Source organism: Jaculus jaculus, chromosome 12 (assembly GCF_020740685.1).
Source record: "Jaculus jaculus isolate mJacJac1 chromosome 12, mJacJac1.mat.Y.cur, whole genome shotgun sequence".
In the NCBI taxonomy this organism is placed as follows: Eukaryota; Metazoa; Chordata; class Mammalia; order Rodentia; family Dipodidae; genus Jaculus; species Jaculus jaculus.
Genome location: NC_059113.1, coordinates 76,268,558 through 76,294,407, shown reverse-complemented (window position 1 = coordinate 76,294,407; position 25,850 = coordinate 76,268,558). Strand labels below are relative to the sequence as shown.

General features: G+C 37.6%; 1 pseudogene; it reads right to left on the bottom strand.

The window, feature by feature from the left end:
* Positions 1-17,136: 17,136 nt before the first annotated feature.
* On the bottom strand, positions 17,137-25,225 carry LOC101613141 (annotated as a pseudogene).
* Between the last annotated feature and the right edge of the window lie 625 nt (positions 25,226-25,850).

Genomic DNA, 25,850 nt, shown 5'->3' with positions numbered 1-25,850 from the left:
CATCTGTTGTCACTTCCTACCCTTGTGTTTCTCCTCCTTCTGCCTCTCTCATGGGGATGCCCTTCCCTGACCCTCTAGCTTAGAATATCCATTTTAACTTCAGTTTCCTCATAAAGTTATCCATGTTGCTCTCTGGTGAAAATGATAATCTAATCCACCCTCACCACTCATCATGTATAGCCAAAACATTTTATCTTCATTTTTGGTATTATCCATCTCTGTCTTATTTTTAAAATATGAATAAATGTGTTTGGCTTACCTCTTGCTCAGCTTTATTTTAGAATGAAATCTAGTAAACATGAGCTATACTTATATCATCCCTTGTGTGTTGTAAGCATTATTCAATGTGCCAATTACTCAGTAAACATCTGTGGCAGAAAGGAATGATTGAATGAATGTGATTTAGTGTTTGTGTGGGTGTATAACTCATTAAAAAATAATGTATGCTCAGAAGTTTTGTGTTCTTGTTTTGTCTTGGCATATTTGTTGCCAATATATTTATATAATTCTTATTTCTCTTCCAACTGACTTGTGTTCTTTCTCAGTTACTCTTTAATTTCCAATTCTTAAAAATAGTAAAATGAAAGTTCACTACTCTAAAAGTGCTGTTCTCAAATCCAGGATTAATATGAACAAGAAACACTGCAGAAAAAAACAGAAAAATAAAATAATGCTAAGACTGCCCTTATCTTAAACATAGTACTCTGGTTGTTTCTGTGAGAGCTGAAAGAGGCACCAAAGATATGGTTTTGCTAACCTGCTTCTTCCATCTAGTGGCAAAAAGCAGTAAGAAAGAATGTCTTTCAAAAAATGTAAGGAGAAAATAATTCTAAAAGCCATTTCACAAAATATTGAGGGTGAGAATTTAAATGATGAGGATATAATTGTAGCAAATTTACAATGCTCAACTGAGATAACTGTCAAAGTTACTTTTTAACTCATGTAGGTATTGTCATGCTTTCACAAGGACCTGAAGTACATATGTAAAGTCATATGGCATCCCACATTAGATAGAGTAGGATGGGTCTGTTTGGGAATACATGGTCCTGGTTCTAAAACAAGCTGTTAAAAAACTACTTAGGATTCCATGGTTTCTTCTGCTTTGGGCAACCCCCTGAAATTGAACTGTCTCATTGGAATTTCAAGTCCAAAATATTTTTGCAGTAATAGGCAGTAAAATACTGTATCCCCTGAGGCATGAGGTCATTGGGGATGGAGCAAAGTTTAAAGGTGGTAGAGTCAGCTGCCACAGTCTGTGAGAACTACAACAACATCACTAATGAAAACTACTGTGATACACAGCCTAACTGCATATTCTTTCACAGCTTAGCCCTGGTACATGAGACCCAACTACCCCCTAACACTTTCTGTTTGCCCTGCTGCCAATGTAATTAATGTTTTAGAAGTTTAACAGGGGTTCTGCAGAATTAGAAATAACACTCACCAAGGCAACAAGCTTAGCCTTTTTCCTATTTGAGTAAAATGGTCAACAATGTATAGTATAAATTAAAAACTATCACAGTTTTAAAACATGTTAAGATACAACCTTAACAGTTCTAAATTTTTCTAGTGAAAGGGACTCTGACATCCAGCTTTCTTTCTCATCTTTTTTTAAAATTTCTTTTTTTAATTTGAGAATAAGAGACAGAGAAAGAGGCAGAGAGAAAGAGAGAAAGAATGGGCACACCAGGGCCTCCAGCCACTGCAAACGAACTCCAGACACGTGCGCCCCCTTGTGCATCTGGCTTATGTGGGTCCTGGAGAATCAAACCTCAAACTGGGGTCCTGAGGCTTCACAGGCAAGCACTTAACTGTTGAGCCATCTCTCCAGGTCTAACACTTTGATACATGTATGCAATGCATTTTGGTTCTTCTCCCACTAAAACCTTTGCTTATCCCATTAACTCCCCATACTACATCCATGCCTTGTTTTTGCCATTGTTGTTGTTTGGCAGACTGAGCTCAACTAGGCTTGCATGCATGATCATGGGTAGGAGGTTTTGTAATTGGAGAATTGGTCATAGTTTTAATTGATTTTACACACATACATTTTATATATATATGTTGGGTTTTATAAGGACATTTCTTTTCATTTATATTTTGTACACTTGGATTATATGCACCCCAGACCCCATATATATGTACATATATGTATATGTACATATACATATATGTGCATATGTGTGTGTATTGTAACTAGTAATGTGTTTTATAAGGACATTTCCCTTCAAATATGTTATGTACTTTGATTATATGCACCTCCAGACCATTTCCATCCTTCCCCTACTGCCTTTTACTAGTCATCTTCTTTGCCTAAGGGTCTTGCTTTTGCTTTTATGTCATATATACATATGTGCACATATACATATAAATTACTTTATTTGTCTACATAAAATCTAGGATACCAAAAAGAGAAACTATAAAATATTCATCTTTCTGCATCTGGTTTACTTTAATACGTTGATCTCCACTTACATCCATTTTCCAGCAAATGATATAATTTCATTCTTCTCTAGGCCTGTATAAAGCTCCATTATGTATGTACACCATGTTTTCTTAATCCCTGTATCTGTTGTGGAAACCAGGCTGTTGTATTCAGCTTCACATTGTTAGGATGAACTTCCAAATAGGGCACAGTTAATGGGAGGAACAGAATTTATTTCAGCCTTAAACAGATCCAGGGAACATTCTATAACGGTGAAGAAGAGAAAACTCACCACCAAAAGTATAAGCAAAACCTGGCAGCCAAACATTAGGGAACCTAGGAAGAACTCAGACTGCTCTCTGCAGACCTTAGGCTGGAATTCCAGATCTGTCCACAAACACACCTTAGGGCTGGATTCTAGTATTCACTCACAATGACACCTCCTTCAGCCTGATGGAAGGATATCTAAGTTACAAGTTTTAATAAATTCCTAAATCTATTGCAGGACATCCACTCAAACTACCACACAGGTTAATCCCATAAATTGGCTATTGTGAAAAGTCCTACAATAAACGTAGATGTGCAAGTATCTCTTTGGTATGTTAGCATATATTACTTTAGGTATATGCCCAGGAATAGTGGATGTGGATCATACAGTGATTCTATGTTTAGGTTTTTGAGGAATTTGCATGCTGATTTACATAAAAGATGAACTAATTTACATTCTTACCAGCAGTGTATAAGTGTTTCATTTTCCTTGCAGACTCATCCATATTTATCCGTTTTCTAAATGATAACCGTTTGGACTTAGGTGGAATGGACTCTTAATGCAGTCCAAAAATTCTTTTGCATGTGTTTATCTAGAGTATGTGTGGTATGACGTGATATGCTTGTGGCATATGTACATGTGTGTGCCAATGTGCATGTGTATTAGTCAGGGTTCTTTAGAGGAACAAAACTGATTAAATGAGTATGTATTATAAAGGGGATATGTTGGATTATTTTACAGTCCAATAATATGATATGTGTTGGTCAGTCCAACAATAGCTATCTGCAGGCTTGAGTGTAAAGGAACCTGGTAGCTGCTTGGTCTGCAATGCTTCAGCAATCCCAATCTGGCACTGAAGTCCAGGAAAATTCCTGGAGAGCCATTCATCTTCAGTCCATATTGGAAGGCAGATGAAATTCAGTTCCAATGCCCACAAAGGATAGTCAAAACAGGATATATGTATGCATGAGTGAGTAGCAAGGGCAGCAGGGTAAAAAGCCCATACCAGAAAATAGATGTCTCTATTTTCTCTAGCCAGGCAAGTTGGGGGCTGTGTTCTCTCAGAGCGCCTTTGTATTTAGTCCACCATCAGCCAGGCTGCCCACTTTGGTGGAAGGACTTTCTCCCTCAACTAATCCTTTCTAGAAACATCCTCATAGAACTACCAAGTGGCAGGACTATTTGTTGATTTCTAATCTGATCATGGTGACAACAGAACTTAAAGTCACAGGCCAGAGGAGAAAATAAGGTTTCCTCCTCTATTGTTCTTCTCATTGATTCCTTGAGACAGAGCCTCTCCTTCAGGCTAGAGCAGCCATATTCAGTCACAAACCCCTTCAATTCTCCAGTCTCTGGTCCCCACCAGCACTGAGATTAAAGACATGTGTGACTAGGCCCAGCTTTTTATATGGATGCACGGAAATTACCTCGGACACTGTCAGGACCTCATAGTAAGTGGGTGTCAACTACTCTTATCTGCTCTGCCATCTCTCTAGCCCCTCAATGTAGTTTTTGTTAGCATTTCCTTAATAGCTGAGGACTTAAAACATTTTATCACATTTTCGTTAGCCATTTTTATTTCATTGTTGAGAATTGTTTTTGTTCATTCTATTATCCCATTGATTTATGGTTTGACTTCTTGTTTATATTTTAAGTTCTTTGTATATTCTAGGTGTCTTAAATATATGCGCGTGTGTGCATGTGTGCGTGGGTGTGTGCACACACCCACGCACACATGCATGTGCACTGGCACATGCTGGCAAAAAGGGTCTTCTATGGCTACAAACCAACAGCAGTTGTCTATGCCACATGTTGCATCTGGCTTTAATTGGGTGCTGGGGAATTGAACTCAGGCCTTCAAGCAATTACCTTTAACTGCTGAGTCATCTCCCCAACTTCATATTCAAGGTACTAATCCTCTCTCAGATGAATAGCTAGCAAGAATCTTCCAATCTGTCAGCTTTCCCATCACTTGATTAACTGTTTCCTTTTCTGTATAGAAGCGTTTACAGTTCATGAGGTCCCAATTGTCCATTAGTTGGCCTTGTTTCCTAAATGACTAGAATCCTATTCAGAAAGTATTTGCCTATGCCTGCATTCCCCATTTTTTTATCTGTGACAGCTTCAAAGTTTCCAGTCTTACATTTGGGTGTTTGAATTGCGTGGAGATGATGTTTGCACAGATTAAACATAGAGATATACTTTTATTCTTCTACAGGTAGATACCCAGTTTTCCTAGAACCATTTGTTGAAGATGCTGCCTTCTCTACAATGAGTATTCATGGCATTTTGTCAAAAGTAAAGTGGTTGTAGTTGGGATTATATCTCAGTCCTCTATTCTTCTCCATTTGTGTATATATAACTATTTTTTCTGCTACTACAATACTATTTTTGCTACTATGACTCTAGTGTAACATGAAGTCAGGTATGGTAATAGATCCAGAAATATTCTTTTTTTCATTTTTTGTTCATTTTTATTTATTTATTCGAGAGTGACAGACAGAGAGAGAAAGAGGCAGAGAGAGAGAGAGAGAGAGAGAGAGAGAGAGAGAGAGAGAGAGAGAATGGGCGCGCCAGGGCCTCCAGCCACTGCAAACAAACTCCAGACACGTGCACCCCCTTGTGCATCTGGCTAATGTGGGTCCTGGGGAACCGAGCCTCGAGCTGGGGTCCTTAGCCTTCACAGGCAAGTGCTTAACCACTAAGCCATCTCTCCAGCCCAGAAATATTTTTTGCTCAGGATAGCTTTAGCTATACAGGCTTATTTGTGCTTCCATATGAGTTTTAAGATTTTTTTTTCTGTTCTGTGGAGAATAGCATTGGAACTTTGTTTGGAATAGCATTGAATCTGTAGGTGGCTTTTGTTAGGAAGGTCTTTTTCACAATATTAATTCTTCTAATACATGAGATGGAATTCATGTTTTAGTGTCTACAGTTTCTTTATTTCTTTGGATGTTTTCATTGTAGAGTTCTTTTACTTCCTTCATTAGGTTTATTTCAAGATAATTTATTATTATTTGAGACAGATGTAAATGAGATTATTTCCTTGATTTCTTTCTCAGTATATTTGTTATAGGTACATAGAAAGGCTACTGACTTTTGTATGTTAATTTTGAATTCTACCACATTTCTTAAAGTGTTCTGAAAGATCTAAGAGTCTGATGGAACCTTTAGGATGGGTTATGTTTAGAATCACATCATCTGCAAACAAAGATACTTTGATCTTGCTGCTTTCCTGTTTGTATCCATTATTTGCTGTTTTTTTTGTCGTATTTTTCTAGCTAAGACTTCAAGCACTATTTTGAATTAGAATGGAACAAGTGCTCATACTTATCTTATTTCTGATTTTTATGGAAATACTTTAAGGTTTATCCCATTTATCATGATGTTTGTCATTTATAGCCTTTATTATGCTGAGATATGTTCTTTGTGTTCCTAATCTTTTTCTTTTTGGTTTTTGAGGTAGGGTCTTGCTCAGGCCCAAGCTGATCTGAAATTCACTATGTCTTAGGCTGGCCTCAAAGTCATTGGTCTAGATAGTTGGTTGGATGTGTGTGTGTGTGTGTGTGTGTGTGTGTGTGCATGCACAATAATATGTATGCATGCACAGGTGCACACATGTGCAAGATCACCAGTATTATTTTAGTTGATCCCTTTGTAATGTTTGAGTTGGTCTAGGTCATAGTAGGGTTGAATATTATTCCTCCCCACTAGACTGAACATATAGCTTAGAATAGCATACTCGGGGATCTATGTCTGGCTCTATGTCTAGCAATGCTCCAAGAGTAGAATATTAACTTCAGAAGCCACAGAAGTGGGTAGGCCCAATATGAAAATATAGCTATATTCAAGAACAATCTCTTAGCCAGGCGTGGTGGTGCACGCCTTTAATCCCAGCACTTGGGAGGCAGAGGTAGGAGGATCACTGTGAGTTCAAGGCCACCCTGAGACTACAGAGTTAATTCCAGGTCAGCCTGGACCAGAGTGAGACCCTACCTCGAAAAACCAAAAAAAAAAAAAAAAAAAAAAAAGAACAATCTCTTTTTTAACTCCAATAAATAGATAGAGATATTATGGTATGTAGAAAGATATTAGTTACTAAAGGGAAGGATGGAAATAAAATAAACAGATACTGATAACTATTATAGCAACAGAGAAAAAATGGAAAAGGGGAAAGAAAACACAAGGAGGACAAAATAAAAACTAAGGGAGACATTGTCAGCTTCAGATACAGAGAAAAGAGATAAACAAAAAGAGAAAGAGGTGAAGAAATTAAATCAAACAAACCAAAGCAATACCTGTGTTTAGGAGGCTACAGGGGATAGACCTCCATAGTCCCAGGTCACTATATGCTCTTTGGGAAAGCCTATCTCAAAGCAGAAGGAGAAAGGAGCTGCAAAGATGTATCAGTGGTTAAATGGGATTCCTATGCAAGCATGAGGACTGAGACAACCTGAAATCAAATCCCCCAAACCCACATAAACAACTGGGCTACACAGACCTATAAACTTAGTCCTGTGGGGGACAGAGTCTGAAGAAACACAGGGCATTGTGATGGCAAGCTGGGAATCAGTAAAAGACCCAATTACAGTAAAAATCAGGCAGGTGAGTTATCATGGAGATACATGACATTCTCCTCCAGTTATCACAGGTGAGTAAGCAGGGCACTGCATCAGCACATACATGGACATATACCACATACAATAGATATCTATACATACAAAAAAATAAAGAAGGTAGAGGACTTCTGGTTAAGATGGAAGCATAGGAACCATGCAAAAGCAACCTAGGGGAGAAAAAGCCAAAGAAAACCCAGCAAAATACACACTTTTACTAAAAAGTGAGGTGTATAAGAAATTAAAATGTCAGCAGAGAAGTAGGAGAGATTTAGAGCCCACACAGGCAGGCCAAAGCTGCTCCGGCTCTGGCAGCAGAAGCGGCAATGGAAGCCATGGCTTGAGCTCCAGCAGCAACAGCAGCGGCTCCAGCACTGGCAACAGTAGCTCCAGCAGTGGCAACAGCAGCTCCAGCAGCAGCAGCAGCAGCGGCGGCTATAGCAGTGGCAGATCCACAGCAACAGCAACAGCAGCAGACCCAGCAGTGGCAGCTTCAGCAGCACCAGCAGCAGTTCCAGCAGTGGTGATGCTGGTCTGCAGGGCCACAGTTGCCAGGCTTAGTTTGCCCCACAGGAAAAGCCAGTGCCCAGCTCCAGAAAACAGAACAGCAGTCCAGTGACACAGCCAACCTACTTGACTGAGACCAAAATCATCCAAAAAGGTAACTGGGATTGTACCAGGATAGGATCTCACTTGGTCACAAGCTGACTTGGATCCCTCAACAGACCAGAAATCTTAACCTCTTTGTTGATAGAGGATCTGGTTGTTATAATAACTACTCTTGCATAAATATTCGGTGCTGTTTTTGATTGAATGTGTACAGGGTTTAGTTAAATTTTAGAATCAAACTGTATTTTATTCCACCCAGCCTACCTGACTACTCCAATTTCGGGGAAATTCAACCCCTAGGAACACCTTTGTAGATACTCTGAGAGCCTTAAGAGGCACACCTAATACCTTAAGCTCCTATCCTGAAGATATATAACATCAAATCAATTGATAACAGCTAAGAATACCCAGCTAGCTAGAAAATCCAAGCATTAACTTAATCTAAGATGCAAAAATATACACATTATAACACAAGAAACACTAAAAAGCAAGACAATATAAATCCACCTAACAGTATTAATGCATCAGAAATGACCTCCAGTGAGAATGAGTAATAGGAAATGCCTGTGAAAGATTTCAAAAGAATGATTGTAAATATGTTCAAAGAAGTCAGAGAACAAATCAAAGGAGTCAAAGAGGAACTCAAAGAGGAAATTAAAGGAATGAAAGAAAATGCAGGACACCAATTTCATGAAATAAAGAAGCCAATACAATACATAAATAAGGAAATAGAAATAATAAAGACAAACCAGTCAGAATTACTAGCAATGAAGAACACAGTTAATGAAACAAAAACCTCTGTAGAAAATCTCACCAGTAGAATGGATGAAGGAGAGGACAGAATACCTAAGTTAGAAGACCAGGTGGCAGATCTAATACAGGCCAACAAAGAGAAAGACAAACTTATAGAAAAGTATGAGTGGGAATTTCAAGATATTCGGGACACTATGAAAAGATCAAATATAAGAATTCAGGGCATAGTAGAAGGAGAAGAATTCCAATCCAAAGGCATAGTAGGTGTCTTCAACAAAATCATAGAAGAAAACTACCCCCAAATTGGGAAAGAGGTGCCAATTTAGATACAGGAAGCCTTTAGAACCCCAGCCAGACAAAACCCGGAAAGAACCTCTCCTTGCCATATTATACTCAAACTACTAAACACACAAACCAGACAAAAAATATTGAAAGCAGTTAGAGAGAAAAATCAAGTTACCTACAAAGGCAAGCCCATCAGGATTACAGCAGATTATTCAACACAAAGTTTAAAAGCCAGAAGGGCTTGGAGTGATGTATTTGAAGTTCTAAAAGATAACAACTGTCAACCATGGTTACTTTATCCTGCAAAGTTATCCATTCAAATAGACAGAGAAATAAGGACATTCCATGACAAAAGCAGGTTAAAGGAGTATTTGAAGACAAAACCAGCTCTACAGAAAATACTTGATAGGATCCTGCATGCGGAAGAAAAGGAAAAGCACACATATAAAGAACCTGGAAAAAAACAAGCAATATTCAAATACTAATTAACACAAGAAAGTAAAGGTAGAACCAGAATCACACACACAAAAAAAATGGCAAACATAAATACATACCTTTCAATAATATCTCTTAATATCAATGGCCTCAATGCCCCAAACAAAAGATGTAGGTTTACAGACTGGGTTAAAAAGCAGGATGCTACAATTTGTTGTCTCCAAGAAACTCACCTTTCTACAAAGGATAGACATTATCTTAGGGTGAAAGGTTGGAAAACAGTGTTTCAAGCAAATGGACCTAGAACACAAGCAGGGGTTGCTATCATAATATCTGACAAGGTAGACTTCAGTCCAACATTGGTCAAGAAAGATAATGAAGGTAACTTCATATTTATTAAGGGCACACTCTGACAGGAGGACATTACAATCCTAAACATATATGCACCTAACATGGGAACACCCAAATTCATAAAACAAACACTACCAGAACTAAGGTCACAGATAACACCAAAAACAGTGGTAGTGGGTAACTTCAACACCCCACTCTCATCAATTGACAGGTCGTTCTGGGAAAAAATAAACAGAGAGACATCTGGACTAAATGAGGTCATAGAAGGAATGGACCTAACAGATATACACAGGACATTTCATCCAAATGCTGCAGAATATACATTCTTTTCAGCAGCACATGGAACATTCTCTAAAATAGACCATATATTAGGACACAAAGCAAATATTAACAACTTCAGGAAAATTGAAATAATTCCTTGCATTCTATCTGACCACAATGTAATTAAACTACAAATCAGTAGCAAGAAAGGCAATAGAGCATACACAAAATCATGGAAACTAAACAATACACTACAAAATGATGAATGGGTCAATGAGGAAATCAAAAAATTTATAGAGTCAAACAATAATGAGAACACAATATGCCAAAATTTCTGGGACACGATGAAGGCAGTTCTAATAGGTAAATTTATAGCCTTAAGTGCCTATATTAAGAAATTAGAAAGTTCGCAAGTAAACAACCTAATATTTCACCTTAAAGCCTTGGAAAAACAAGAAAAAAGCATACCAAAAATCAGTAGGTGGGAAGAAATAATAAAGATTAGGGCAGAAATTAATGAAATAGAAACAAACAACCAAAAAAAAAAAAAATCCAAAAAATTAATGAAACAAAGAGTTGGTTTTTGAAAGGATAAAAAACATTGATAAACCCTTAGCAAATCTGACCAAAGAGAGAAGACACACAAATTAATAAAATCAGAGATGAAAAAGGTAACATCACAACAGTTTACTGAGAAATTCAAAAAAATCATAGGGGCTTACTATGAAAGCATATACTCCACAAAGTATGAAAATCTAAAAGAAATAGATGATTTCCTTGATTTATATGACCTACCTAAATTAAATCAAAATGAGGTTAATCACTTAAATAGACCTATAACAAACATGGAGATCTGAGCAGTTATCAATAATCTCCCAACTAAAAGAAGCCCAGGCCCAGAAGGATTCACTGCTGAATTTTACCAGGCCTTTAAGGAAGAGCTAACACCATTGCTTCTTAAGTTTCTCCAGGAAATAGAAAAAGAAGGAATTCTACCAAACTCCTTCTATGAGGCCAGCATCACCCTGATACCAAAACCAGGCAAAGATAGAACAAAAAAAGAAAATTACAGACCAATCTCCCTCATGAACATAGATGCAAAAATTCTCAACAAAATATTGGCAAACAGAATACAAGAATATATCAGAAAGATCATTCACCCTGACCAAGTAGGCTTTATCCCAGAGATGCAGGGATGGTTCAGTATACACATATCTATAAATGTAATATATTACATAAACGGGTTGAAGGACAAAAATCACATGATCATCTCACTAGACGCAGAGAAAGCATCCCTTCATGGTAAAAGTCCTACAGAGACTGGGAATAGAAGGAACATATCTCAATATAATAAAAGCTATTTATGACAAGCCTACAGCCAACATATTACTAAATGAGGAAAGACTGGAAACTTTTCCATTAAAATCAGGAACAAGACAAGGGTGTCCACTGTCCCCACTTTTATGTAACACAGTTTTGGAAGTCTTAGCCTTAGCAATAAGGCAAGAGACACACATAAAAGGGATACAAATTGGAAAGGAAGAGATCAAGTTACCATTATTTGCAGATGATATGATTCTATACATAAAGGACCCGAAAGACTCTACTAGCAAACTGTTAGAGCTGATAAAAACCTACAGCCATGTAGCAGGATACAAAATAAATACACAGAAACCAGTAGCCTTCATATATGCTAACAACAAACACACAGAGGATGAAATCAGAGAATCACTCCCATTCACAATTGCATCAAAAAAAATAAAATACCTTGGAATAAACCTAACCAAGGAAGTAAAGGATCTCTACAATGAGAACCTTAAAACACTCAAATGAGAAATTGCAGAAGACACTACAAAGTGGAGAAACATCCCTTGTTCCTGGATTGGAAGAATCAATATTGTGAAAATGGCAATCTTACCTAAAGCAATCTACACATTTAATGCAATCCCAATCAAAATTCCAAAGGCTTTCTTCATGGAAATAGAAAAAACAATCCAAAAATTCATTTGGAATGTAGATCAGTGGAACAGAATAGAGGACCCAGATGTAAGCCCAGGTAGCTATAGCCACCTGATATTCGATAAAAATGCCAAAACTACTCATTGGAGAAGAGACAGCCTCTTCAGCAAATGGTGTTTTGAAAACTGGATATATATCTGCAGAAGGATGAAAATAGATTCTTCTCTCTCGCCATGCACAAGAATTAAGTCCAAATGAATTAAAGACCTTAACATCAGACCAGAAACTTTGAAACTGCTAGAGGAAAAAGTAGGGGAAACCCTTCAACATATTGGTCTTGGCAAAGACTTTCTGAATACAACCCCAATTGCTCAGGCAATAAAACCACAGATTAACCACTGGGACCTAATGAAACTACAAAGATTTTGCACCGCAAAGGACAAAGTGAAAAAAGCAAAGAGGCAACCTACAGAATGGGAAAAAATCTTCGCCAGCTTTATATCTGACAGAGGATTAATAGCTAGGATATACAAAGAACTCAAAAAGTTAAATAATAAGGAATCAAACAAGCCAATCAAAAAAATGGGCTATGGAGCTAAATAGAGAGTTCTCAAAGGAAGAAATGTTGGTGGGGATGTGGAAAAAAAGGAACCCTTCTGCACTGCTGGTGGGAATGCAATCTGGTCCATCCATTGTGGAAAATAGTGTGGAGGTTCCTAAAACAGCTAGAGATTGATCTACCATATGACCCAGCTATAGCACTCCTAGGCATATATCCAAAGTACTCATCTCATTTCCTTAGAAGTACATGCTCAACCATGTTTATTGCTGCTCAATTTATAATAGCTGGGAAATGGAACCAGCCAAGATGTCCCTCAACAGATGAGTGGATAATGAAGATGTGGCACATTTATACAATGGAGTTCTACTCAGTGGTAAAGAAAAATGAAGTTATGAAATTTGCAGAAAAATGGATGGACCCGGAAAATATTATACTAAGTGAGGTAACCCAGGCCCAGAAAGCCAAGCGCCACATATTCTCTCTCATATGTGGATCCTAGCTACAGATGACTGGGCTTCTGCGTGAGAATGAAAATACTTAGTAGCAGAGGCCAGTAAGTTAAAAAGGAGACATAAAGGGTAGAGAAAGGAAGGGAGGAGGATACTTAATAGGTTGATATTGTATATATGTAATTACAATGATTGTAATGGGGAGGTAATATGATGGAGAATGGAATTTCAAATGGGAAAGTATGGGGGTGGGGAGGGAGGGAATTACCATGGGATATATTTTATAATCATGGAAAATGTTAATAAAATTTAAAAAAATAAAATAAAATAAATAAATACACTGAAATCAGTAGCCTTCATATATGCTAACAACAAACACACAGAGGATGAAATCAGAGAATCACTCCCATTCACAATTGCCTCAAAAAATAAATAAATAAATAAAGTACCTTGGAATAAACCTAACCAAAGAAATAAAGAATCTCTACAATGAGAACTTTAAAACACTCAAGCGAGAAATTTCAGAAGACACTAGAAAGTGGAGAAACATCCCTTGTTCCTGGATTGGAAGAATCTTACCAAAAGCAATCCACACATTTAATGCAATCCCTAGCAAAATTCCAAAGGCATTCTTCATGGAAATAGAAAAAAAATCCAAAAATTCATTTGGAATCACAAAAAACCTCGAATATCTAAAATAATACTGAACAACAAAATAAGGCTGGTGGTATCACCCTACCTGATTTTAACCTATACTACAGAGCCATAGTAACAAAAACAGCGTGGTACTGGCACAAAAACAGACATGTAGATCAGTGGAACAGAATAGAGGACCCAGATGGAAGCCCAGGTAGCTATAGCCACCTGATATTTGATAAAAATGCCAAAATACTCATTGGAGAAAAGACACCCTCTTCAACAAATAGTGTTGGGAAAACTGGATATATATCTGCAGAAGGATGAAATGAGATTCTTTTCTCTCTCCATGCACAAGAATTAAGTCCAAATGGATGAAAGACCTTAACACCAGACCTGAAACTCTGAACCTGCTACAGGAAAAAGTAGGAGAAACCCTTCAACAGATTGGTCTTGGCAAAGACTTTCTGAATACAACCCCCATTGCTTAGGCAATAAAACCACAGATTAATCACTGGGACCTCATGAAATTACAAAGATTTTGCACTGCAAAGGACACAGTGAAAAAAGAAAGAAGCAACCTACAGAATGGGAAAAAATCTTCGCCAGCTTTTTGAGGATTAATAGCTAGGATATACAAAGAACTCAAAAAGTTAAATAATAAGGAATCAAACAAGCCAATCAAAAAATGGGCTTTGGAGCTAAATAGAGCATTATCAAAGGAAGAAATACGAATGGCATATAAGCATCTAAAAAAATGTTCTACGTCACTAGTCATCAGGGAAATGCAGATTAAAACTACATTGAGATTCCATCTCACTCCTTTCAGATTGGCCACCACCATGAAAACAAATGATCATAAATGTTGGCATGGATGTGGAAAAAGAGGAACCCTTCTACACTGCTGGTGGGAATGCAATCTGGTCCAGCCATTGTGGAAATCAGTGTGGAGATTCCTAAAACAGCTAAAGATTGATCTACCATATGACCCAGCTATAGCACTCCTAGGCATATATCCGAAGGACTCATCTCATTTCCTTAGAAGTACATGTTCAACCATGTTTATTGCTGCTCAATTTATAATAGCTGGGAAATAGAACCAGCCTAGATGTCCCTCAACAGATGAGTGGATAATGAAGATGTGGCACATTTATACAATGGAGTTCTACTCAGTGGTAAAGAAAATGAAGTTACAAAATTTGCAGAAAATGGATGGATCTGGAAAGTCTAATACTAAGTGAGGTAACCCAGGCCTAGAAAGCCAAGTGCCACATGTTCTCTCTCATATGTGGATCCTAGCTACAGATGATTGGGCTTCTGTGTGAGAAGGAAAATACTTAGTAGCAGAGGCCAGTAAATTAAAAAGGGGATATAAAGGGAAGAGAAAGGAAGGGAGAAGGGTGCTTAATAGGTTGGTATTGCATATATGTAAGTTCATTTGTACCCTAAAATAAAACAAATTTAGATAGCAACAATTTTGTCGGTGAGAAAATATTTCGGGAACTAATTTGAATCTACTTATTGATGTAATATTGGTAAAAATGCCTTGGTCAGAAAAGGAAGTGAATATACTTAATTTTTATCAACACATTATAAAATGTTTCAAATACCTGTGGATTAAGAAGGAAAGACAGTAAGTGAGTAAGTAAAATATGCCAATTATAAGGCAATATATCCATTCAGTGTATTTTTGTTTATATATTTATTTATTTATTTATAAATTTATTTTTATTACTTATGGATCATCCTTTCCCTCTTTCTTGCCCCTTTTCCATAGGGTGCCCCTCTTTGGGGATGCAGGTCATCCCATGGGTTCTGCATTGTGGGGGCAGCAGTCAGTTATGGAGGAGAGACTATGTCTCTGTGCATAATGTCCCAACTTGTGGCTCTAACAACCTTTCTGCCCCATTCGTCTGAGAACTCCCTATTCAGATCTCTGTCCCACTTATAGAGCAGGTTGTTTGATTTTTTTTTACTGTTTTTTTTTTTTGTTGTTGTTGCTGTTGTTTGGTTTTTTTTAGTTCTTGGTAGATCCTAGAAATTGGGCTTCTGTCAGTGGTACAGCTGGCAAAGATTTTCTTGCCTTCAGTGGCTGATCTATTGGCTCTGCTTATGGTGTATTTGTGCAAAAGCTTTTTAGTTTCATGAGATCTCATTAGTTGAGTGCTTGTTTAATTTTCTGGGCTACTGGGTTTTGTCCAGGAAGTCTTTCCCCACTCTTATATCATGGAGAGTGCCTCCTATTGTTCCTTCCATTAGTAGAAGAGTTTCAGGTCTTATATTGAAATCTTTAATCCATATGGACATGATTTTTGTGGATGGAGAGATGAGTGAGTCTAGTTTTTATTTTTCTTCACATGTTCATCCAATTTGTCCAACACCATTTGTTGAAGATGCTGTCTTTTCTCCAGTCTATGTTAGTGGCACCTTTGTCAAACATCAAGCAGCTGTAGTTACTTAACCTAAGGTCCTGGTCTTCAATTCTGTTCCACTGGTCTATGTTTCTGTTCTTATGCCTGTACCATGATTTTTTTTTTTTACTATGGCTTTGTAATATAGCTTTAGATCAGGTGTAGTAATACCTTACAAAGTGTTTTTTGTTTCTTTGTTTGTTTGCTTTTTGCTGAGGATATATTTGGATATATGAGGCATGTTGCCATTCCATGTGAGTTTTGAGATAATTTTTTCAGTCTCTGTGAAATGTGATGCTGATATTTTTATTGACGTTTTCCAATATTAGTTCTATGTATCCAGGAGCATAGGAGGTCTTTCTGTCTTCTCAAGTACTCCTCAATTTCTTTCTTGAGTTTTTTTAAAAATTAATTATATTGGCCTTTCACACCCTTTGTTAGTGTTATTTCAAGGTATTTTTGTTGTTGTTGCTATTGAAAATGGGACAGCCTCACTGATTTCTTTATCTGTATATTTGTCCTTTGTATATAGAGAAGCTACTGATTTTTGTGTATTGAATTTGTATCCTCCCACTTTGCTTAAGGAATAGATCAGCTTTAGAAGTTTTGAGATGGATATTTTCGAGTCACTTGTATATAGGATCATGCCATCTGTAAATAGGGCTAACTTGATTTCTTCCTTTCCAATTTGAATCCCTTTTATTTCTTTCTCCTGTCTTATTCCTTGGGGTAGTACGTCTAGTACTGTTTTGAAGAGCAGAGATGAGAGTGAGCACCCCTGTTTTGTTCCTGATCTCAGTGGGAACTCCTTGAGTCTTTCCCTATTTAATATTATATGGGCTTTGAGTGGTTTATATATAGCCTTTATTGTATTGAGATATAAACCCTCCATGTCCACTCTTTCCAGTGTTACAATCATGAACTAGTGCTGTATTTTTTCAAGGGCCTTCTCTGCATCAATTGAGATAATCATGCAGTTGCAGTTCTTTTTTTTATTCAAATATAAGATTTATGAAGTCAGTCAGTTCCACTGTGAAAAGGGGGTTCTGGCAAAAATAATTTACTAAGTTCAAGTTAGGCCTATCCAGCAAAGTCCAGTACTACTCTCCCAGTGCTTTATAAATGGAATTTTCTTCGACTTGTATCCATCTCCCATGGCTTATGGACCCATTCATACTCTCCATATTTAGAATCAGGTTCCTTTCTGGAGAGAACTTAATTTAAGCTAAAATGTGGTCCAAGTTCCTGGATTCCTACTTTCTTTTCACTCTTGAATATGTATCTGTGAAATCTGAAGAAGATATAGTCCTGCTGGTTATGGAATGTGGCAAACTGCCTGCCAATAAATTGAGGATTATGAGGGAAAAGAGAAGCAAACATACGCTCAATTGAGTGACCCAGCCATGGGTAATTCAGAATTATCTCAGGAGCATGTTCTGTCGGATCTTTGCCTCTTCTCTTAATTTCTTTATGAAGACACACACTACTTACTTTAAAATGTGCAGTTGGACCATTTGGCAAGTGACTCAAAATGAGTCCATTTGGTGTTTTACGATCTTCATTAATAACAATCAGATCTGTGAAATCTCTTGCAATACACTGGGGAATGATTTTCTTTAGAGCCAGTCCTCTTCTGTAATACACATGAGAATCTGGAATAACTGTTGAGAGCTGTTCACACAGTCCTACTGTTCGCCCATGAGGCCTGTCAGATGTTGTGATGAGAATCTTGGGAGATGTTTGTCTGTTGAAGTAAGAAGCAAACTCATCTGTAGCTTCAGCATACACAACCTCTTCATCATTAGGATCTACTATGGTTTCATCATAGACTGGTTGATTGTCAATGGTCTTGCATACAGGCTTTGGGGGAGCCTTATCACCCAGAGCCTCTCTCTCTGTTTTAAGTTTTTTCTTGTCTGCCAACTTTTCTTTATTCAGAGTTGCTACAGGACTCCAAGCAAGAACATTCTGGATTGGGTGTGCAGCTATCACCCAGCTTACATAGCCTCTAAAGCAATCAGTGTAGGCAGGGAGGGAGGCTGGGAAAAGCCAGGATCCAGCACTGTGGAGAGGGAGCGTGGGTCCAGGAACAGCTGCTGAGGCCCACGTGGGAACCTAGTGCAGCCAGGGCAGAGCCAGCCCTAGGAAGCACCAGGGTGCACAGGCACGCAGACAACTTGGTTCCAGCCACCCTGGCACGCATGCACACCACAATCATGCAGTTCTTATGATTAAGTTTATTTATGTGATATATTACCTTGCCTGATTTCCATATGTTTAACCATCCTTGCATTCCTGGAATGAAGCCTACTTGATCAAGGTAGATAATGCTTTTTGATGTGTTGTTGAGTTCAGTTGGCAAGGATTTTGTTCAGTATCTCTGCATCTAAGTTCATCATAGATATAAGCCTATAGTTGTTTTATTCTTGTTTCATCTCTGTCTGGTTTTGGTTTTAGAGTGATGCTAGTTTCATAGGACTTGGGGAAGATTCCCTCATCTCTGATTATGCAAAACAGTGTGAGAAATATTAGTTTGAGTTCTCCAATGAAGGGAGAGATTTTTGATTACCTTTTCAATTTTCATGGATGTGATAGTTTGTTTAGGAGAGTAATCTGCTCTGAGTTTACTTTTGGTAAGCAGTATGTATCTAGGAATTCATCCATTTCTCCAAGATATCCAATTTTGTGGGGTAGAGGTTTTGGCAGTATTCCCTAATGATTCTTCCGATTTCAAAGATGTCCATTGTGATCTTACCTTTTTTGTTTCTGATTTTGTTAGAGATTCCTCTTTTTAACCTGATCAAATTGTCCAAGGGGTTATCAATCTTCTTTACTTTTTTCAAAGACCCATCTCTTCACTTCATTAATTGTTAAAATTATTTTCTTAGTTTCCAATTAATTAATTTCTGCTCAAACTTGATTACTTCTTTCCATCTGGAGGTCTTCAATTTAGATTCTGCTTGCTTTTAAAAAAATTTTTTTATTTTTATTTGAGAGTTACAGGCAGAGAAAGAAGATGGAGAGAGAGAGAGAGAGAGAGAGAGAGAGAGAGAGAGAGAGAGAATGGGTGCACCAGGGCCTCCAGCAACTGCAAACAAACTCCTGATGCATGCACCCCCTTGTGCATCTGGCTTACAAGGATCCTGGCGAATTGAGCCTCGATCCAGGGTCCTTAGTCTTCACAGGCAAGTGTTTAACTGCTAAGCCATCTCTCCAGCCTTCTTGCTTTTAACAATGCCTTTAGGTGGATCGTTAGGTTATTAATTTAGGATCTCTCTGTCTTTGTTATGGAGGTATCTAGCACTATGAATTTTCCCCTTAGTACTGCCTTCATTGTGTCCCATAAGTCTTGGTATGTTTTATTTTCATTATCTTTCAATTCTAGGAATTTTATAAATTCTTTTCTTTTACTTCCACAACTCATTCACTGTTTAAAAGTTTTGTTTAGTATCCAGTAGCTGGTAGAGTTCTTGATTTGTCTCTTGTTAATTTCTAGCTTAAAACATTGTGATCTGATATGATATAGGAAATTACTTCAATTTTCCTAAATTAATGGAGGCACATCTTGTGGGCTAATATATGGTCTATTTTGGAGACTGTTCCATGGGCTGCTAAGAAGAATGTGTATTCTGGAGAGTTGGGGTGGAAAGTTCTGTAGATATCCTTTGTCTAGTTGATTTATGGTGTTGTTGAGCTCTATTGTTTCCCTGTTGATTTTCTGCTTAGATGATCTGTCTATGGATGATAGTGGAGTATTGAAGTCTCTGACTATGATGGTGTTGGTGTTTATTTATTTTCTTGTCAAGTAGTTTTTTTTTAAATAAACTGTGGTATGCCTATTTTTGACTCATATATATTTATGATTGTGATGTTCTCTTGTTGGACCATTTCCTTGACAATTAAGAAATGGGCTTCTTTGTCCTTTTTAATTACTTTTGATTTGAAGTCTATTTTGTCAGATATTAATATAGCAACAGTCACTTGGTTTTTGTTTCCATTTGCTTGGAAGATCATTTTCCATCCTTTCACCCTGAGGTGTCTATCTGTAGTAGTGAGGTGGGTTTCTTGAAGACAGCAGGTAGAGGAGTCCATATTTTTTGATCCACCCTGATAACTTGTATCTTATGACAGGTGTGTGAAGTCTATTAATACTTAAAGGTTATTACTATTAGGTTTGAATAAATCCCTACCATTTATGGGGTTTGGTGCTTTGTTGTGTTTTGTACTATTTTGAACCTGGTCTATTTTGGTTATTGTGATCTTCTTATTAACTCTTGAGATTGGTTGCTTGACTGTTCTGTGGGGAGTATTCCCTCAAGTATTCCTGTAGGTTTGGCTTTGTGTACATATAATTATAGAGTTGACCATTTTTCATGGAAAGTTTTTCTTTCACCATCTATTATGAGGGATACTTTTTCTGGGTAGAGTAGCTTGGGTTGGAAGCCAAAGTTTTTCAGACTTTGAAGTGTTCCATTCCAGGCCCTTCTGGCTTTCTGCATTTCTATTAAGAAATCTGAAGTAATTCTTATGGGATTGCTTTTGTATGTTGTGAATTGTTTCTCTCTTACTGCTTTTAATATTCTCTCTTACTTTTTGTTGTTAAGAGTTTTAACTATGATGTGTTTTGGAGAGTTTCTTCTTTGGTCCTGTCTGTTTGGTGTTCTGTGGGCTTCTTGTACCTGGATGGGCCTCTCTTTTGAGAGATTTGGAAAGTTTTCTTCAGTAACTTTGTTGAATATGTTCTCTATGCCTCTGGCCTGGATTTCCTCTCCTTCTGATATATCCACGATCTATATGTGTGGTCATTTTAGGGTATCCCACTGTTCCCTGTGTTGTGTTCACTTGATTTTTTTTGAACTTAGTGAAATATTTAGACTCCCAATGAAATTTTTCTTTCTTCTTCGAGGTCAGAGGCTCTGTCATCTACATGAGTAACTCTGTTAGTGAGGGGTTCTAGCAAGGTTTTTTACAAGCTGTATTTGATTTCTGTTGTCTGTTGTGTTATTTTGCATCATGTCCATCTCTTTTTGAGGTATGATTTCAGTTTGAGTTCTGATTTTCTTGATGCTTTCCAAAATCCCTTCTTACATTTGATGAAGTTCATTAAACTCAATCAATCTGTTGTTAAGGTCTTCCATTTACTGACTCACTTTCAATTCATTCATATCTCTTTTAAGGGTTCTAACATTTTCTTCAATCAAGGTAAGCCTATTGTCAAAAGCTGAACACTCAATGAGATGATTCTGTTCAATTTAATTCATACAATAGTTGGTTTTTTGATGGTTTGCTTCCAGCTCACCAATTCTTTTGAACGGGGTCTCGTTGGTTGTTGTGTTTTCATTTTGGGATTAAATTTCTATTGATTTTGATGTGATTTTATTGGAGGCTTTCATTGTAGGACTAGGCATCCTTGCTGGAGATCTCTCAGCTTTTTGACTTTTGTTGGCTTTTTTTTTTTTTTTTGACAACTTCCATGATTATAAAAAATACCCCATGGTAACTTTTGTCTTGTTGCCTACAATCTCAGGAAGATAATTTATTCTATTGAGGAAGCAAATTTTTGTCCTTGTATGATCTTCAGAGGGTGTTCTGTTTCAAATGTTAACCAGGTTGGTTTACAAGTGTACAGTGGTGTTATAACCACGGATGTGCAGATTGTGGAGATTTCATGTACATCAAAGGTGTCTGGGGAAATGGGAGCTCTGGCCTACTCACTCCATTTGCATGTATTCTTAGGCACATGGGGATCATGGGTTGGGGAATCATGTGCCAGGACATTGGAGAACCAGAGACAAGAGACCATCTCCTACAGTGGCCCTTCTCTGACTCAGGTGGATAGGGATGTCAGTACCCAGTGGCCAATCAGGAAGCCATAGCAAAAGGCCTGCTTCCAGTCTCCACACAGTGACCAAGCCTTCCCAAGCCAGGTGCAGTCAGACCTACCAGGACCAGGGAACTGAGAGGAGCAGGGAAACAAGGACCTGGCCTACTCACTCTATGGCATGTCCACATACTCTGTGGTGCATGGTATCAGAACCAGGGAACTGAGAGCCATTCATTGTTTTTCTTGTTTGTTTGTTTGTTTTGTTTTGTTTTTGTTTTTCGAGGTTGTGTCTCACACTGGCCCAGGCTGACCTGGAATTCACTATGTAGTCTCAGTGTGCCCTTGAAATCAAAGTGATCCTCCTACCTCTGCCTCTCTAGTGCTGGGATTAAAGGCCTGTGCCATCACACCCATGTTTTTTGTAAACTTATTTTATTTTATTTTTATTTATTTATTTGAGAGAGGGAGAGAGTCAGAAAGAGAGAGAGAGAGAATGAGAGAATGGGTGTGCCAGGACTCTCAGCCAATGCAAACAAACTCCAGATGCATGCACCACCTTGTACATCTGGTTTATGTGGGTGTACTGGGGAAACAAACAGGAGGTCCTTTGGCTTTGCAAGCAGGTGCCTTAAATGCTAAGCCATCTCTCCAGTGCCACCCCATGTTATTTTTTTAAAATAACAGCTTTGTACTGCTGAATGAATGAGTTCAAGTCTTGGTGTTTATCACAGTTAATAAGTTTATTGTTTATGTAAAAATCACAGATAATGTAGAAAAACAAATAATGAAAACATACCCGAGAAGTATATGGTGAAGGGCTACTAACTGAGGACAGAAGGGGGAATTAGAAGGAAAATGATGGGAAGTGCTGGCATGTGAGGTTTCTATCGAATTGCCAAGGAGCATTATTTGGGAAAGATAAAAAGGCAAGTGCTCCACTCTGCCTTATAAACATGCTAACTGATTTCCTTAGGCTGACTATATTTTCTAGCAAGAGTGTCCTTATCTATGGAATGCTCTTGGCAATAACATCTCTAGACTATATTGATTTACAAGGAATGTCTTGCAGAAAAATGTCATAAAAGTCCTTCATCAATCTGAGTATAAAGTGAAAATAATTCATCATACCTCCCCTTACTATGTGAGGTCAAAACTCAAAACCCATTTAAAAACTACATCTATTATTCCAGGTGAAAGAAGATATCTAATATAAAAGCAAATAAACTCCAAAATATTGTGATAGAATCACATCAGAAGAATTTTTAACTCATTTAGAATTCCACTGACCAAATATAGAATACTTTAGCATCAATAAGGAAACTTATATATTAGTAACTACTGAATATTTTTAAATTCGTAAGTTCAGAGTTCGATTTTTTAATATAATGAACCATCTTTTTATGATTCTATAAAGACCTTTAAAATCAGCTGCTGGAAGCAAGCAGTTATTCTGTAAAAACTGTGGCTTACTAGAATCATGAAAATAATTACTTACAGAATTATTCCAACTAAGAAAATAATGAGTAATTAAAATGAAAATATTAGCATTTTACAAGTTCTAATAAGTTCACAGACCTATGTGATTCAATTCTCATGAAGTATCTTTACCAGAAATTGAACTTGATTAAACTTTGAAATTGAATTCACAGACAAATGAACATCTGAGAGAAGAGAATATAATTAACCAACCCCAGACTCTAGAAAACTGTAGTTTTCTATGATGGTATCATAAATCACACTTTTATGCTGAATTATCCATGTGTAAGTATAATTATTGGTATGTAAGTGTAAGAACTGGGCACACATTCTGTCTACACAAAGAAAAACTGTTTTGTAATAAATATGGCCTCAAAACTGCAGAGCAATAAAGTCACATATAAATGAAGAGAGACATGAGAACATTAGCCTCTAGAGCAAGCACTGCTAGAAGCCACCAAAACTCCTGGTACTATTTCAGGTGGTTTGAGGTTACGTTTTGTTTATTTTGGGGGAATGTATATATGTTATGTATCTATGTGGGTGTGTGTCATGTGTATGCATATTCTCTTTGTGCATACATTGTGTATGGGTGCATGTGTGCACATGTGTGTGGAGGCCAGAGGGCAACCTCAGGTGCTATCCACCTTTTTTGAGACAGAGTCTTTCTCAGTGCCTGTAGCTCACCACTTAGCTGCAATGGCTAGTCAGAAAACTTCAGGAATCCATGTGTCTTCCCTCTTCAATGCAGGGATTACAGCTGTACCACCACACCCAACATTCATATGAATTCTGGGTTTTAAACTTAAGTCCTCTTGCCTGCAAGGCAAGCACTTTATCAATTTAGCTATCTCCTCAGCCTGTAAATTTGTTTTTAATTTGAAATCTAAAACATCATAACATAGAGATTAGGGAAAAAAACTATGTATTGTGGAAATAAACCAGTTTCAAAGAACAGATTTGAACATGAGTTTATGTAAACATGTCCCTATCTATTTTATTCTTTTTTTATTTTTTTTTGGTTTATTTATTTATTTATTTATTTATTTATTTATTTATTTGAGAGCGTCAGACAGAGAAAGAGAGAGAGAGAGAGAGAGAGAATGGGCACGCCAGGGCCTCCAGCCACTGCAAACGAACTCCAGATGCGTGCGCCCCCTTGTGCATCTGGCTAACGTGGGTCCTGGGGAATCGAGCCTGGAACCTGGGTCCTTAGGCTTCACAGGCAATCGCTTAACCACTAAGCCATCTCTCCAGCCCCTCTATTTTGTTCTTGATTTACAAGTAAAATTAAAGATTTTCCCCCCTAAATTTTTAAGATGTATCAAAGACGTATTTAGGTGTTAAGAGCCCCTTCAAACTCTCTCCACCAACTATACTCATTGATACTTGTTTTGCATATGAGCTAGCTGCTCAAAAGGTAACACAATAAGCAACTAAAAGATTAAAGCCTTGATAAGGCTAGGCATGTGATTCTATAGCATAATGCTTACACAGGGCTCATGTTACCCTAAATTTAATCCCCAGCAGGCACACATTCACACATGCTTTCTAAAAAGCAGCTTAAATTCATGGTTTTTTAACTTTCATGACAAACCCACTAAATACATTCCATAATGTATTCACTGATGGTTTTGGAATTTGTAGTTTCAAAAGTCACTCATATCAATTATACCATTACAATATTTTTTAAGGAAGATTTTAAAAGAAAGATTTCCTTATCAGTGTACAAAAAGGGGAATGATAAAATGTATTGGTCCATTTTTCCTTTACTATAACAAAAAAACCAATGCCGGATATTTTGTAAAGAAAAGAGATTTATGTAGCTCATACTCTTGGAGGCTCAAGATCTGAAGGTCCTATGACACCCAGCTCTGATGAGATCCTGATGATGGATAGTAACATGGTGGCAGTGAGAGATCATACTGCAAGACAGGAAGCCAGACAGCAAGTCTGGGTTCATAATCAGGCTTTTGCAACAACTTGCATTTCTGAGAACTTACTCCAGAAGACCAGTCTTATTTTTGAGGACTGGATCACCACTGAAATCTCAACTCTCAAAAGTCCCATCACATCCCACATTACTACACTAGGGACCATCTTCCAGCACATGAACCTTGGAGTACTCACTACATCCAAGCACTGCATATGGACAGAAAAGGAGATTCTAAGGATACCACTTAGGATAGGTCCCTGCTAATTAATCATCATATGATAGATCAATGTGAAAGATTAGTATAGTTGTAAATTTTTCAGGAGTGAAGCTTAGAGTGCCAAAGTTCTCATATCTTCTGAAGTTTATATTTTGATTGCTGAAAAACATAAGTTAGTAAAAGTTTTCAGTATAGCTGAAGACTGCTTTATCCTCCTCTGCCATGTTTTACAATATTGTGACTCATGCCTTAGGCATGAAAGTCCTATGCTCTGCACTCAGCACCACCAGTCCACCACTGAAGGTATCTGCAGCAGTGATAATGTTCATCTGCTGCAATGAATTATTCCCAAGAAGGGTTCAGGGGGAAATGTGTTT